Here is a 13,430-nt window from a genome sequence, read left to right on the forward strand (position 1 = left end):
CTGCAATCCTCCCAGCACCCAACTACAACAGCGGGGCTGCCTTTTCCCACAAGACCCCAGCCTTCTTTGGGCACAGCATCTTGATCATCAAGGTGAAAACCACAGGCCATAAATCAGTGTCTGCTCCACTGTATATCTCCATGGGTGGCAGGGGGGGGCCGCCCTGCCGTCTCCCCACAGGATACAGGGGGGTCTCTGCTCCGGCACACCTCCCCCCTCCTGTCTTCCTCCATTCCTCCACTGACCTTGGTGTTCACGCAGCTGCCCCAACTCCTCCTCACCAGTCCCACTCCTCCTCACCATGTCCCTTCTTAAATACGTTATCGCAGAGGTGCAGCTGATGGGCTCAGTTTTGGTGCAGAGGTGGAGCTGACGTGGAGCTGGGGGAGCTCCGAGAAGCTTCTCATAGGTGGCCGCCAAAAACTCCACCACTTACTCAACCCAGGACAGTCGTGTAGAAAGTTTGCTGGTTAATTGTACTGTTTATCTATTGCAGCTTTAAATGTTGGAGTGTATTTTTAATCATTAGTCTGCAAGCTCTTTGATTTATTTTTATTTTTTATTTTTTTTATTAACAGTGTATACGTTGTGTTGGCCAAGAAAAGTTGGGTTGGCATAGCAGGAGGAGACTGGGTAGAGGTCATAGCAGAGCCAAGATCCACATCATGTGATTTAATGAGGGATGATGATTACTTTTGAGTATATAGTAAACAGATTCTGAAGTCCAAATGTGTAATTCTGTGGGGATGGATTTTTTGGAACTTGGACCAGAGATTGTCTATAAAACAACTTCTGGGATGTTTTGGACAAGTCAAGTGTATATACTACTCTACCGTAGATTTTGTGTAATAATGGAGATTCAGGTTCAACACTTACACTTAGGTTACTATTCAAACACCACACCCATTCCAAAGAAAAGCCAAACCTTTGCTGTTATGATCCTAGAAGTAACCTGTGCCAGCCTTGTAAAGGATTGGGTAGATTGTGGGCTCGGTTTGTGGAAAAATGTTACAGCAGGACATGAATCAAGAAGGATATGAAATCACAGATCGCACCTCTTGAAACCAAGAAGACCGTTTTACAAGTAGATGATTTTGGTCACATCTCCATGTTTCTATTTGGTAATTTTAAATTAATTCTTGATTTACAATAACCCCTGAGGAAATTATTTTAAGTAAATAAAATAAACCTAACTTTATTCTGGTACACATCATAAAGTCATCATCATATGCGTAAACACCCTGCCTATTCAGCCTCTGGATAGCTGAATATATCTTAGCAAGGTTTTTTTACTGTTTTCATACAGAATAAAGAGTTTCAACTTTTGGTAAGAGACTCTTGAAGAAGAATCTTACTAAGTCTGATGATTAATATGTTTACACAGAGTCTCATTTTTATGAGTTCTACATAGTTTGTAAAAGAGGATAAAATGCATTTCTGTTTTCTTCTATAGAGTTTCCTCTTACCAGTGACAAATAACACTGCAGTATCCAAGCTGTGTAACTGGGACTTGGTCTTTAACATATAAGCCCAGATGCTTTCTGTGACTGCACGATGTGAGCTGGGCATAGCTTGTGGGGGCAGCTGAATGGATAGGATCCTGATCTGACCCATAACCAGCACTAAAATATTGGGTGGAATAGCAGCATTGCTACTTCTTTTAAAAAAACATTGACTGAGTTGACACTGCACGGAGCCAGAACCTCTCTCTTGGTTTAGTGCTCTCCTTCCTGCAGGTAGGGACGTTCTGGGGCCTTTTTGCATCCGGGTCTTTGCACATTCAGTCATGTCAGGGACCGTTTGGGCCTTGGCTGTCCCTTTAAAACAATGTTTCAGGATTTTGTATGTTAAATGTTGGCAAGTAAAGGGCAGGCAAACCCTTGAGTGTTTTTGTAGACCTCCTTCATTCTCTGCTTTGTGATCTACATGAATTTGCCTCACAATTTGCATCTGCACTATTGTGAAAGATTTTGCTACTGCGTGGGTGTAAGCTGTCCTTCACACCCTTCCTGCCCACTCTACCCCCAAATACCTCTGAATACAATATCCAAAATATAATATCCTTCCTCGGCAGCTGCTCTTAAGCCTACAAAGCATACAGTCAAGATGGAATAAGCGGCAGCGCTGACTGCACCCCCCCATTCCCTGCCCCTGCGCCCCTGGGGGAGGAGGTAGAGATATCGGGAGCAGAGCTGAGCCCGGGAAGAAGGGAGGGGTGGGGGGAAGGTGTTCTCAAGATGTGGCAATGCTGCTCACTGTCCTACTCTGTTATGTGTTGTTAGTGTCTGTAATAAATGTATGTTCTTTTTTTCTTCCCCTAACGAGTCTGCCTTTTGCTCGTGATCATAAAAGGGGGATTTTTTCCCCACCCCAGTCCTATCTCGAACCCCAAGCCTGGCTCTCTGCCCCTTCTCATTGCCAGAAGAGAAGGGAGAGAGAGCTGCTGCATGGTGGTTGGCTGCTGACCAGACTCAAACCATGACATTACCGAAGTTTTAAAATAAGTGGTTGATGTGACATCTTCCAGTTTGATTTGTTTGTAATAGTGTTTTTTTACTGATTCTCCAGCTGGTAGAGAATCTCTTACTCCTATGCCTTGTGTCTGTTTGTCTATGTGCCTATCCTTGTGCCAGTGGTACACTGCTGCATTTTCCAAATGGTTCTGTTCCATTTCAAGAAAAGCTTTAGGTAGCAATTCTGCCCATCCTGTTGTCACTTATTTGAAGGGAAAAAAAATTTCCTAAGTCATGTCTCATTTGCTCTTGTGTATGCAGGTTGTAAGTTTATATTAAAAAACGTTGAAAAACTTTGAAATAATGAGTAATGACCTTCAATCTTATAGTCCTATATAAACACTAAGAATTTGAAAAATTTTACTTACTACTGTGGTTTTATTTAACATATACTTACTGCTCTATTTAACTGTAATTCCAGATATACTAGAAAGGGACAGTTTTTCAAGTTTATCTGGTTGACATTTCATGTTTAGCTCATTTGGAAGAGGACTGTATGTTTATGGCAACACATTTAAATCTGTAATACATGACATGCATAAAATCTTCTAGCTAGGTGGCACCATATGTCAACAAACGTTTTGTGAGTTACCATCAGTTTGAATTTATGCTGCCATTGAAGCAGAGTTGAATTTCCCAGGATGTTTTTTAAAACCAACCCAGACTTTCTGCAACAAATTGAGAAAATTAAAGGCATTTTTTTCTAAATGCACCAAAAGATTTTAAGGAAACACTGAAGACTGATTTGTAGTTTATTTTTTTCTCTAATAACTGCTATATCATAAATTGTGTTGAAGAAAGGATGTGAGCAATGGTGAAAGAAATCATCTTAGTTCTATTATTCCACAGGCTAGAAATATGTCAGTGAAAATGAAGAATTGATAAATAACTGTGAAATTTTTTTTTTTTTTTTGGATACCTATCATCAATATAGCACAGCTATCTTCAGCTGACAGCAAAGGGAATGTTGAGAATGTATTGCACACATTTGCAAACCTCTTTGTAAACAGTGATTCACCATGAAGCAACTTTCCTCCACTGTCTGTATTGAGATTCACAAGTATAGTAATAATATACTTTAATAATATAATTTACATGAAAATATTAGGAATAAATGAAAAAATCTTTCTAATGAGCCTCCTTTTCTCTTTATTAAAAAAAAATAAAATTAAAAAGCACAATGACATTTTTTAAAGGCAGGTAGTTCTTCGCTTTCTGGCAGATGAATTGCTGTGACAAGAGATTAATGCAGGCAAGACCCAAACAGCTGACCAGCAGAAATAACCTGATTCCTCCAGCCCTACATTCCAGAGTGGATAGCTGGTCTTTTCCACACTACTCCTTTTTGAGTTTGTTGCTTCGGTGCTTTTCATCTACCTGGCTACAGTAGGATTTAGTGTCTACATACTATTACTGCCACAAGGATGGATATATGCTAGGTTTTCTGTATCTTAAAAAAGGTACAGCCTTCTACCATCCTGCTTGAGATATGTTTTATTATAAAAGCTAACTTGTGTCCAAATAAGGGGAGGGAAGGAAAACAACACCACCCACCTCACTAATTATGCTAGAAGGGCCAGGGCACCTCCAAAGAGATCACATTTATTCCCAGTGAGTTTAAACCCTCACTTGAATGTTATAGAACTGGGGTTTTTTAGATTATTTGGGCTTATGTTGGTTCCCATCTTGCAGGATGGCATGTGTGTACATATTGCAGTGACATTTTGAAAGGTTCTTTAACTTGGCGATGGCTGGAAGAAAAGGGGCATGGGGTGGGAGAGGGAGAAGAGCCACAGTTGCTTGGAGGCCAGAAGACAATGCATTGCCATTGAAGGAATCTTCCTAGACTGATCAAAAAAGACTGGGAGATGTCTTAATTGCAGCAAGTATCCTCCTACAGAGAAATGCTTGTCTTTGAACTAGTAAAACAGACTTTTTTTTTTTTTTTTTTTTGATCATGAGTCTTTCAGGTACTGGGAAAATAATACTCCAGAAAGAAAGGAAATCTTCACATGAATTAAAAAAGTGTTTTTCACTGTGCACCCTTTCGCTACCTGCTCTATAGCCCCAGCTAGCAGTGCAGGAAAGAAATTAGTTCTAAGCAGCTCTTGTCCCTCCCTGCAGGTGAGGGGTTTTCTTGCTCACCATAAATCTGCACAAAGCCAGGGCAAAGTGATGTTCCTCCTCCACATATTTGGTAAAGGAAACAAACATACAAAGCAAAACCATGCATCTCCATGACTGTCCATCATGGTCCAGGTCTCCCTGCTGATAGACATCAGGGTGTTCTACAGTAATCCCATAAACAGGTTATTCTGGGCTGCCATTCTGTGCTTGGAGTGCATTCAGCGCGGCTTTGCAGGGTAACGTATGGCAACACGGGTATGCTGCCATTGTTACTAGGGATTTATTACTGGAAACAGAAGACCTGATGAAACATTCTTTATACTTAGTGTTTTGCCTCACAACGAATTTGAATGATAAGACTAGATACTATTTTTGCAGGGAAAAAACCCTCAGAAGCAGCCCTATGAAAAGCCAAATGCCCAGCTCTCTATTTGCTTCTGGGGCACTCTGTCCATTGCAGGATTAAAAATCAGTGAATCTGTAGCAGATTTATGAACTAACACTAACTTTATTTTTAGAAGGGTCAACCTGGATAACATGAAACACCTTGTAATCTGATTGCTCGTTCTTTGGTAATTCAGTATATTACAGAGCATGCTCTGAAATTCTTCATTATGTTCAAGTAAAACTCTTTTTGTTTAACATGGGAGAGGGAGAAAGGTTTAACAGCATAATGAGAAGGAAAACACTGATAGGCAATATTTAATTCACTTTTTTATGTACAAAACATAGATTGTTGCTAGGAAATGCTAGGGTGTCAACAGAGCCCTCTTCTGACAGTACCGTAATTCTTGTTGAAACAGAGGTTTAGTCAGCACATCTGTAGGGCTTACGCTTAAATTTTTTGCAGTGTGTTTGAGAAAATAGTCTATTAACTGCGTCCCTTCATTTTCTTCTCTTGTAAAAGAAATAAAAGCCTAACATACACTAGAAGAAACAGGGTGCTGATGAATACCATGTCTTTATATATGAGTAATTAAGAGCCTTGCTGAAGCTCTGATGTGCCTGCAGTCCTGTTTTTTCAATCATGTGCGTGCTCTGTATTATCAGTTGAGGACTTGTGCTTTAACTATGTCACATCCCACAATCATTTTATTAGTCTTTATGTTGAGAGGAGCCACAGTCACAATACCATGTATCACATAACCTATGCTTTATGTAAGTTCGAGTGAAAGTATCTACCTTCATTTTATATTAATGTCTGCTTTGTATTGAAAATGTCATTAAAATCTACCAATTAAGACAGATGGGAATGACTTGATGGTGAAACATACATGCTAGTACAATTACAGTTGCATTTACAATGCAGGTGAGATCTAGGAAAGACAGACAGTGACCTGTAAACCCAGTAGCGTTCTGTGGTTCTTGCTCAGGAATTCCCGAATGAGAGGGCAGGTCAGGCTGTCCATTCACAAACGTTCTCATTTCTCTCTCTCTCTCTGGAGGAGGAGATAGGTCTAAGCTAGGAAGTCTTGAAGAATCCTACTAACTGTTGCGAAGCCTGATTTTTGTGCCATTTCCAAAATATAGTTACTATCATCCGAAGCTGTAGAAGGTAGTGAGAGGTTTTGATTCTAACACTAATAAAAGTATAAAAAAAAATGGACCCAGAAGAGGCACTTGTCACCTATTTGGCAAAGCATTTTTATGTTCTAGCTGACAGAAGGATTTAAATATAAGAAATACTGAGACTTCTTTTTCTTTCTTACGTTTTTGCCTCTTTTAACAGATATTTGAAGAAGCATAGTCCTAAAACTGTTGTATCTCTTCATTGTTCCTTTCCAAATTAGATTTTTTTCACCATCTTAGCTGCTGTTCTGTCTCTGATGAAGAATAACTTTGCCTAAACATCATAGGAAATAATTGCATTTGGGCACACAATGAGACTTCCTGGACTGGTGAAGAAAACACACCTTCCCATTGTCCTTTTGTTTTGTCAGTGAGCAGTCATTCTCTTCAAAATATTGATAATTGCTGTCATGGCAACAAAACAAAAAACATGGTGTGGCAACTGTTTTCAGCATTGAACATGTGATATCTCTTTCCAACTGTGAAACACTTCAGTTTTTAACCAGGACAAGAGGTGTCCTCTATTTTAAACCCATCATGGACAGATCATATTTTCTGATCCAGGTGTGGGTTAGTTTTTTGGTTGGTTGGTTGGTTGTTTTTTTGTTTGTTTGTTTGTTTGCTTTTTTTGGGGATGGAGGGAGGTGGTTCTTTTAGGCAGATGGGTAACAGGTTAATTTTTAGAGGTGGGAGAGGAATGACAGGCCAACCAGTGGAAAGTAATCAACTCAATCCCAATAGCTATCTGCGCTAGTCCTGAGCACCTCTGCAACTACCTGGAGTGGGGTTGGCACTGAAATTCTGGGGGCTCTGGCAGTAACCAACCTAGCTCTTGTGTTCTTCAGCCCAAGAAGAACAAAGCAACAAATACAGGAGCTTTCCAGAAAGCGGTGGTCATACTGCAACTTGTGGGAAAAAGGTTTCTCAGGTGACTGTAACAGAACAGCCAAGAGAACAGTGGGAAGGAAGGTGAGATAAGCTGGCAGGGGGGAACAGCTTTGAGAAGATGGGGGTCAGGTTGTGAACCTAGAGATGTACAGCTTTAATGTGTGACTTTTTCCTTGAGCTTCTGCAATAACAATTTGATGGCAATGTGCTTTTTTTCCTCTGTCTTTTCCACATTAGCTAACAACAACTTGTAAGAACTGTAAATTGAGGAAGGCAATTCATATACTTCTGGATACTACAGAACATTTCATTGTAAATGATTGTCTTAGGATGTAATTCTATTGAGCTGGGGAAGAAAATGGAACTTGAGATTCTTTTTGGACTGCAGATTTATTTCCTGTTCTGAGGAAGGCACGCTGACCTTGTCACATTTGGATTTGATTCAAGGGACAAGGCTTCAAAGAGGTGAAAGAAAGAAGATTGTAATGGGAGTTTAATTAGTTCCTAATACTATTCATTAGATTTTTAAGTCACACAATTGTGTGGCATGTCACATGCTACCTAAAATCTGAGGGAGGGTTGGAGAGTAATATTTAGCTTTCAGCCAGTAACTATAAAAAATCTGAAAAAAAATGTTTTTTCCCTTCATAATACTGAAAATACACCCTTGCCAATTGAGAGGGGAAGGTGCAGAATGAACACAGATCTAACTTGCACAAGAGGAAGATAAGCTATGCTAGCTGGTGTTTTTTCCTCTTTCCTTATGATACTGAAGCTCTTACCAATAAAACAAGTATTTTAAGTCATATGATAAAAAGCTGTTAGAAGGGGTGTGTACTTGATCACCATTTGTTTTCTTTTGACTGACAGTTTGTTGTTAAAGCACTTGATGCCGCCTTAACTTGTTTTAACACAAGTCACTGGTCTACTTTTTCGTCATCACCTCACTTTCTCACCTTGTTGCTGCTACAGTTGACACAGCAGTGCAAAATTTGTTAAGAAACACTTGAATAATCCTGTACCAGTCTTTGACAGAAATAAACATAAACATGTCATCCAGAATAAGTATTGTTATCTCTGCAAAACCAGTGTGTAAATTATTAGAGTGAGGAAACAAGTAAGTTCTGAGTTTTAGGAGGAGGGGATGGGTCTGTCTGATTTTTTTTTTTTTGGTAGCTTGACCACAGTGAGAAGACTTGCTGGTCTTTCCAACATGTACTGACATTATACATTTAAAATTCCATATATTTTATTAGAGCAACCTTTTACTAGAATTTACAAACTCATAAGCAGAGACAAGATATTTTGCCTTTAAATGTTTAGAAGTGCTTTTCTTAAAATATTGTTGCTGTTTCAAGGAATAAAATTGATTAAAGCACTGTTTCTATCTATGCTATGGATCCCTACAAACTTTTTTTTTTTTTTTAAGTCTGTCACACTGTGTCTTACGTGTAGAATTAGGTCATTGCAATATCAAGAATGTACCTTCTTCTGTCTGCCTTGAAACTTGCTCAAATTTAGATATATTTTTATCATACTTGTTAAACTAAGGCCAAATTCCCAAATATTACATGCACTGAGTATATTTTTCACCTTCCTACAGATACCACTTGGTATCTTTGCTGTGTTCCTTCCCTGATTTAGTCAGTGTTATAAGGACTCAGTAAGAGAGTGCCTGCTTGCCTTCCCCGTTGCTGCCAAAGCAATAAGAACAGATCAATAGCTACGGATTGAAATGTAGGTAAGGAACTGAAGTGAGGAGAGTCTGGGACTCTAAGCCTGTTATGAGATTGATTGATAATATAGCGCACAGTAAGTGAGTCTTTCATCCTCTGAGATGTTTGTCTACTATAGACAATGAAATATTTAAAATGTCGGAGTTTTTTTCGTCATTCCTTTTCAGGCATCCAAAAGTCAAGTACTCTCAAGCCAAGTGCTTGGAGTAGGTATATATCAGACTTTCATGACCACTGTAGGGGAATAACTCTGTGGAAGTCAGAAATTACTTGTGTGTGTTTTATTATGAGTGAGAGATGCTCTCTTTCTTTCCAATGATCTTCTGGATAATATCTCGCTTCTTGACAGGGTTAAACAAATTCACTGCAAATCAAACAATATCATCAGCCTTTTCTCAGTAGATTATAAAGAAATCAGCTTAGAAATTTTCATTTCACTTCCACATAAATGTCGGGAATATCCAGCTCTTACTGTGCTTCCAGTTTGTTCCTAGTCTATCTGTACATATATTTAAATTGGATACCAACTACTTTAATTTCTGTTTGTTTTAGAATTATTTTCACTCATCATCAGGTTTTGGAGTTAATTGTTCTGAAAACAGGGAATACATGACTGACTTGGAAGCACAAGAAAGGCGATCTATTGGAATTGCTTCTCTTCTGAATTTAAAACTTTGCCTTTTCCCTGATGCCCCTAGTCCTGCAAATGGGAATAGGATTGGTATTTCTCATCTAGCATGCTTGCTTGTTTACCCCGCTAAGCAAAACTCAGGACATGGACTAGAATGACAACTCATTCTGGGTTTGCATTCCAGGTGTTCACAGTCATCCTACCCCAGTTCTGTACATATCCTGGTGAGAAAGATAGTGGGGTTTACTTACGATGGTATGAAATACATTGAACATGCATATGTTATGATGTACCTCCCTCACTAACCGAGCATTTTTCTTGCACTATACAAATAGTTGTTCTGTCTCATTTTCTGGAAGAGGTATGAAAATATCTTTAAAATAATAATAATAGTAATAGTACTCCTGGAGGTGTGAAAATCTTCAGGTATAATTTTTTGAAATGTCTTTAGACCTTATCATTAACGTGGTTGTAGAAGAAATATGAAGTTCGAGCTTCTTCTAAGTTTAGGTAAGATGAGTGTTGAATGGATGTAATATAACAAATCTAAAACCAACTGCTTGTAATTTAATGTATGTATTTGGTTTATAGAAAGAAAAATTGGAAAATATTCTATATTCTATTCTGTTATTGTGCATGATATCAGATCTAAAAATTTATATGTGCAGGGCTCATTCTTTAAATATTAAACCTACTAAAATATCTGTTATATCTATTATGAAGATATTTTCTTGAAGATCTGAGTTTGTCAATTTTTCAGTCAAACAAAGAATGCTAATTTAATAAAGAAAAGTTAAAATATTCTGTTAAATGTACACTGAAGATGTTTGTATGAATTGCAAAACAGTTGAAATTGGTATCTTACGTATTCTGCATGTTGCTTGATCTTTTTCTACTAACACTGTGTTCAAAATCCTGATCACAGTGAAGACAATTTGACTTAAGTGGAGGCAAAATTTCCAGCAGATATTTAGAATTCTTTTTTCTGTTGTATCTATTGCCAAAATATGAACAGTAAGAGGAAACTGGTCAAAAGAATTTGAAACTATCTGAGAGAGAGGAAAATGGGGCAGGATGGGCCTTGGTCTTCACATTAAGCCTGACTCATTTTTCCTGTGAGCAACCAGATGGCGTTTCTTCCTCACTGCCTGGCCTCCATCTAAGGAGAGTAGCAGTCGTCTAAAGTAATATAAATCTGTAGGTTGACCATTATGTAAGGATTAATATTTGAAAAATTCAAACAATGAATTGTGTAGATCAGTAAGCCTGTGGAAAGTGATTGGTACTGCTATAAAAAATGTAGGAAGGAGAGAGAGGAGAGAAAAAGTAAACATTTTGATAAAATAACAGTGGACAATCACCCCTGTCTGCCATTCTGTGCGAAAGCAGAGATGAAACTATTTTATTGGAGTTTACAAAACCCCTCTAGTTTGACACTTGGAAATGAAATGGCTGTTCCTCAAATCTGTTTGAGATCCTGTGGATTTGTATCTTTCCTGGGACATGTTCGGACCTCTGCCCATTGAGTAGTGTGCCTGTTGTTGCATACTGTGCACTTAGACCAGCTGAGTTGGTACTACACAGTGCTAGAGAAAGCTGGTTCCATTTCTACATCACCCGTTTGCTTTGTCATTTTGGTTAATCCATGTAAAGGATGAAGTTAGCTATCTGCACCCTTCAGTGGATATACATAGGGTTGCATTTTGAAATCTCTGGACAAACACTTCACTCTGTTTATCAGCCACAAAAAGGTTCTACCTTTTGGAAGTAGTGGCAGATTTTACAATTAATACATTTTAATACCATTATATACTGAATGAAGTGCTAACAAAGGTTCTTCTTTTCTGCTTTGAGAACAATCTGAAGCTTGTGATATTTTTGGAGGTTTTGTTTTGTTGTTTATTTTCACTTTGTTATTCTTTTTCTGACACCTCCGGAGTCTGAATACTGAGGGTTTTGTTTTCTTATCTTCTAGTCTTTAATCTATGATGTAAAACCTGTCCCATTGAACTCATGCACTATGGGTTAAACTGCTTCTGACATAAGACACACAGGAAGCTTGTAATATCATTCCTGATGAATGAAATTACTGAATAGCTTATGGAGGATTAACATTTCATCGCTTCTTTTAAAACAAAGTTAACATCCTCTGGGTCATGACAATGAATGAAATAGCAATCTGATTTGTGTGCACAGGCTTTCTTAACCAGTAATATGTAGCTTCTGTTTCAAATTATTTGCACCTATATATCCTCTGAGCTACGGTGTTTCCTTTGTCTTAGGGCTTGGCCAATATTAATAAAATATAAGCACTTATACTGGCCTTTGAATTGTTAGCTGACTCAGGCAATAGCTTAGCACCTGAGATAACACAGAAGGTTATCTCTAGCATTCTGTTCTTACATGCTACTTTGCTTCCAGAAATGCTAGGAAAGGCTTCAGAACAAATCACCTCCTAGCCCATTTTGGGACATACGAGGACTAGAGCATTGTTGAAGTTTACTACTAAACAAACTGGTTTACCGCGGCTTATGACGCTCTTCAGTAATATTTCTGTTGTAATTCAGGATGGTCTTGTAACTTAAGAATGAACTGAATTGATAAAGTTTTGACATTGTGGCTGTGATGAACACAGAAATGCTTGCTGGTATTTGTACCAAATTATAATGCTGTAGACATAATTCTCTAGCAGTCTAAGTTAGCGGTCATCTCGGATTTGCTGTTACCTGACGCCCTGCAGAGGTGTATGTGGGGGGGTGGATCTTATGTCAGTATTTGTAATACATCTATGCACTTCAGACAAAGAATAATACAAATATGTTGCAATAATTCTCCATCTTAAGGTTCTTCTTTGGCTTCTCTTCTTTGTGCTTTGTCTTTTTAATTTTTACCAAGCAACTAGATATGTCCATAATTTCCAATAATGCTTTTTTAATTGAGGGAAAAATATAGCCACACTTTCTTGGTATGTCTTACAGATTGATCAGAGAAACACATTTTATTTTCTAATAGAAAACCCAGGAGGTTTTTTTTTTTTTAATTTTTCCAATACAAAGCCACTTATAACCAGGAGGTAGATATCAGTATCTTGATAAGCTTCTTGGCCACCTGGGCACACTGCTGGATCACATTCAGTCAGCTGTTGACCAACACGTCCAGGTCCTTTTCCACCAGGCGGCTTTCCATTCGCTCTTCCCCAAGCCTGTAGGGTTGTGTGGGGTTGTTGTGACCCAAGTGCAGGACCTGGCTATTGAGCCTTGTTGAACAATTGGTCTTGGCCCATTGATCCAACCTGTCCAGAGCCCTCTGTAGAGCCTTCCTCCCCTCAAGCAGATCAACACTCCTGCCCAATTTGGTGTCATCTGCAAAGTTACTGAGGGTGGACTCAATCCCCTCATCCAGATCACCGGTAAAGATATTAAACAGAACTGGCCCCAGTACTGAGCCCTGGGGAACACCACTTGTGACTGGCTGCCAACCGGATTAGCTCCATTCACCACCACTCTTTGGGCCCTGCCATCCAGTCAGTTTTTTACCCAGCAAAGAGTACACCCATCCAAGCCATGAGCAGCCAGTTTCTCCAGGAGAATGTTGTGGGAAATGTCAGAGGCTTTACTAATGTCCAAGTAAACAACATCCACAGCCTTTCCCTTATCCACAAAGCAGATTATTTTGTCATAGAAGGAGATGAGGTTCGTCAAGCATGACCTGCCTTTCATAAACCCATGCTGCCTGGACCTGATCACCTGGTTGTCCTGTACATGCCACACGATGGCACTCAAGATGATCTGCTCCATGACCTTCCTTGGCACCAAGGTCAGACTGACAGGCCTGGAGTTCCCCAGATCCTCCTTCCGTCCCTTCTTGTAGATGGATGTCACATTTGCTAACCTTCAGTCAGCTGGGACCTCCCCAGTTAGCTGGGACCTCCCCAGTTAGCCAGGACCTCCCCAGTGAGCCAGGATT

Source organism: Tyto alba, unplaced genomic scaffold, assembly GCF_018691265.1.
Source record: "Tyto alba isolate M040663 unplaced genomic scaffold, T.alba_DEE_v4.0 Super-Scaffold_48, whole genome shotgun sequence".
In the NCBI taxonomy this organism is placed as follows: domain Eukaryota; kingdom Metazoa; phylum Chordata; class Aves; order Strigiformes; family Tytonidae; genus Tyto; species Tyto alba.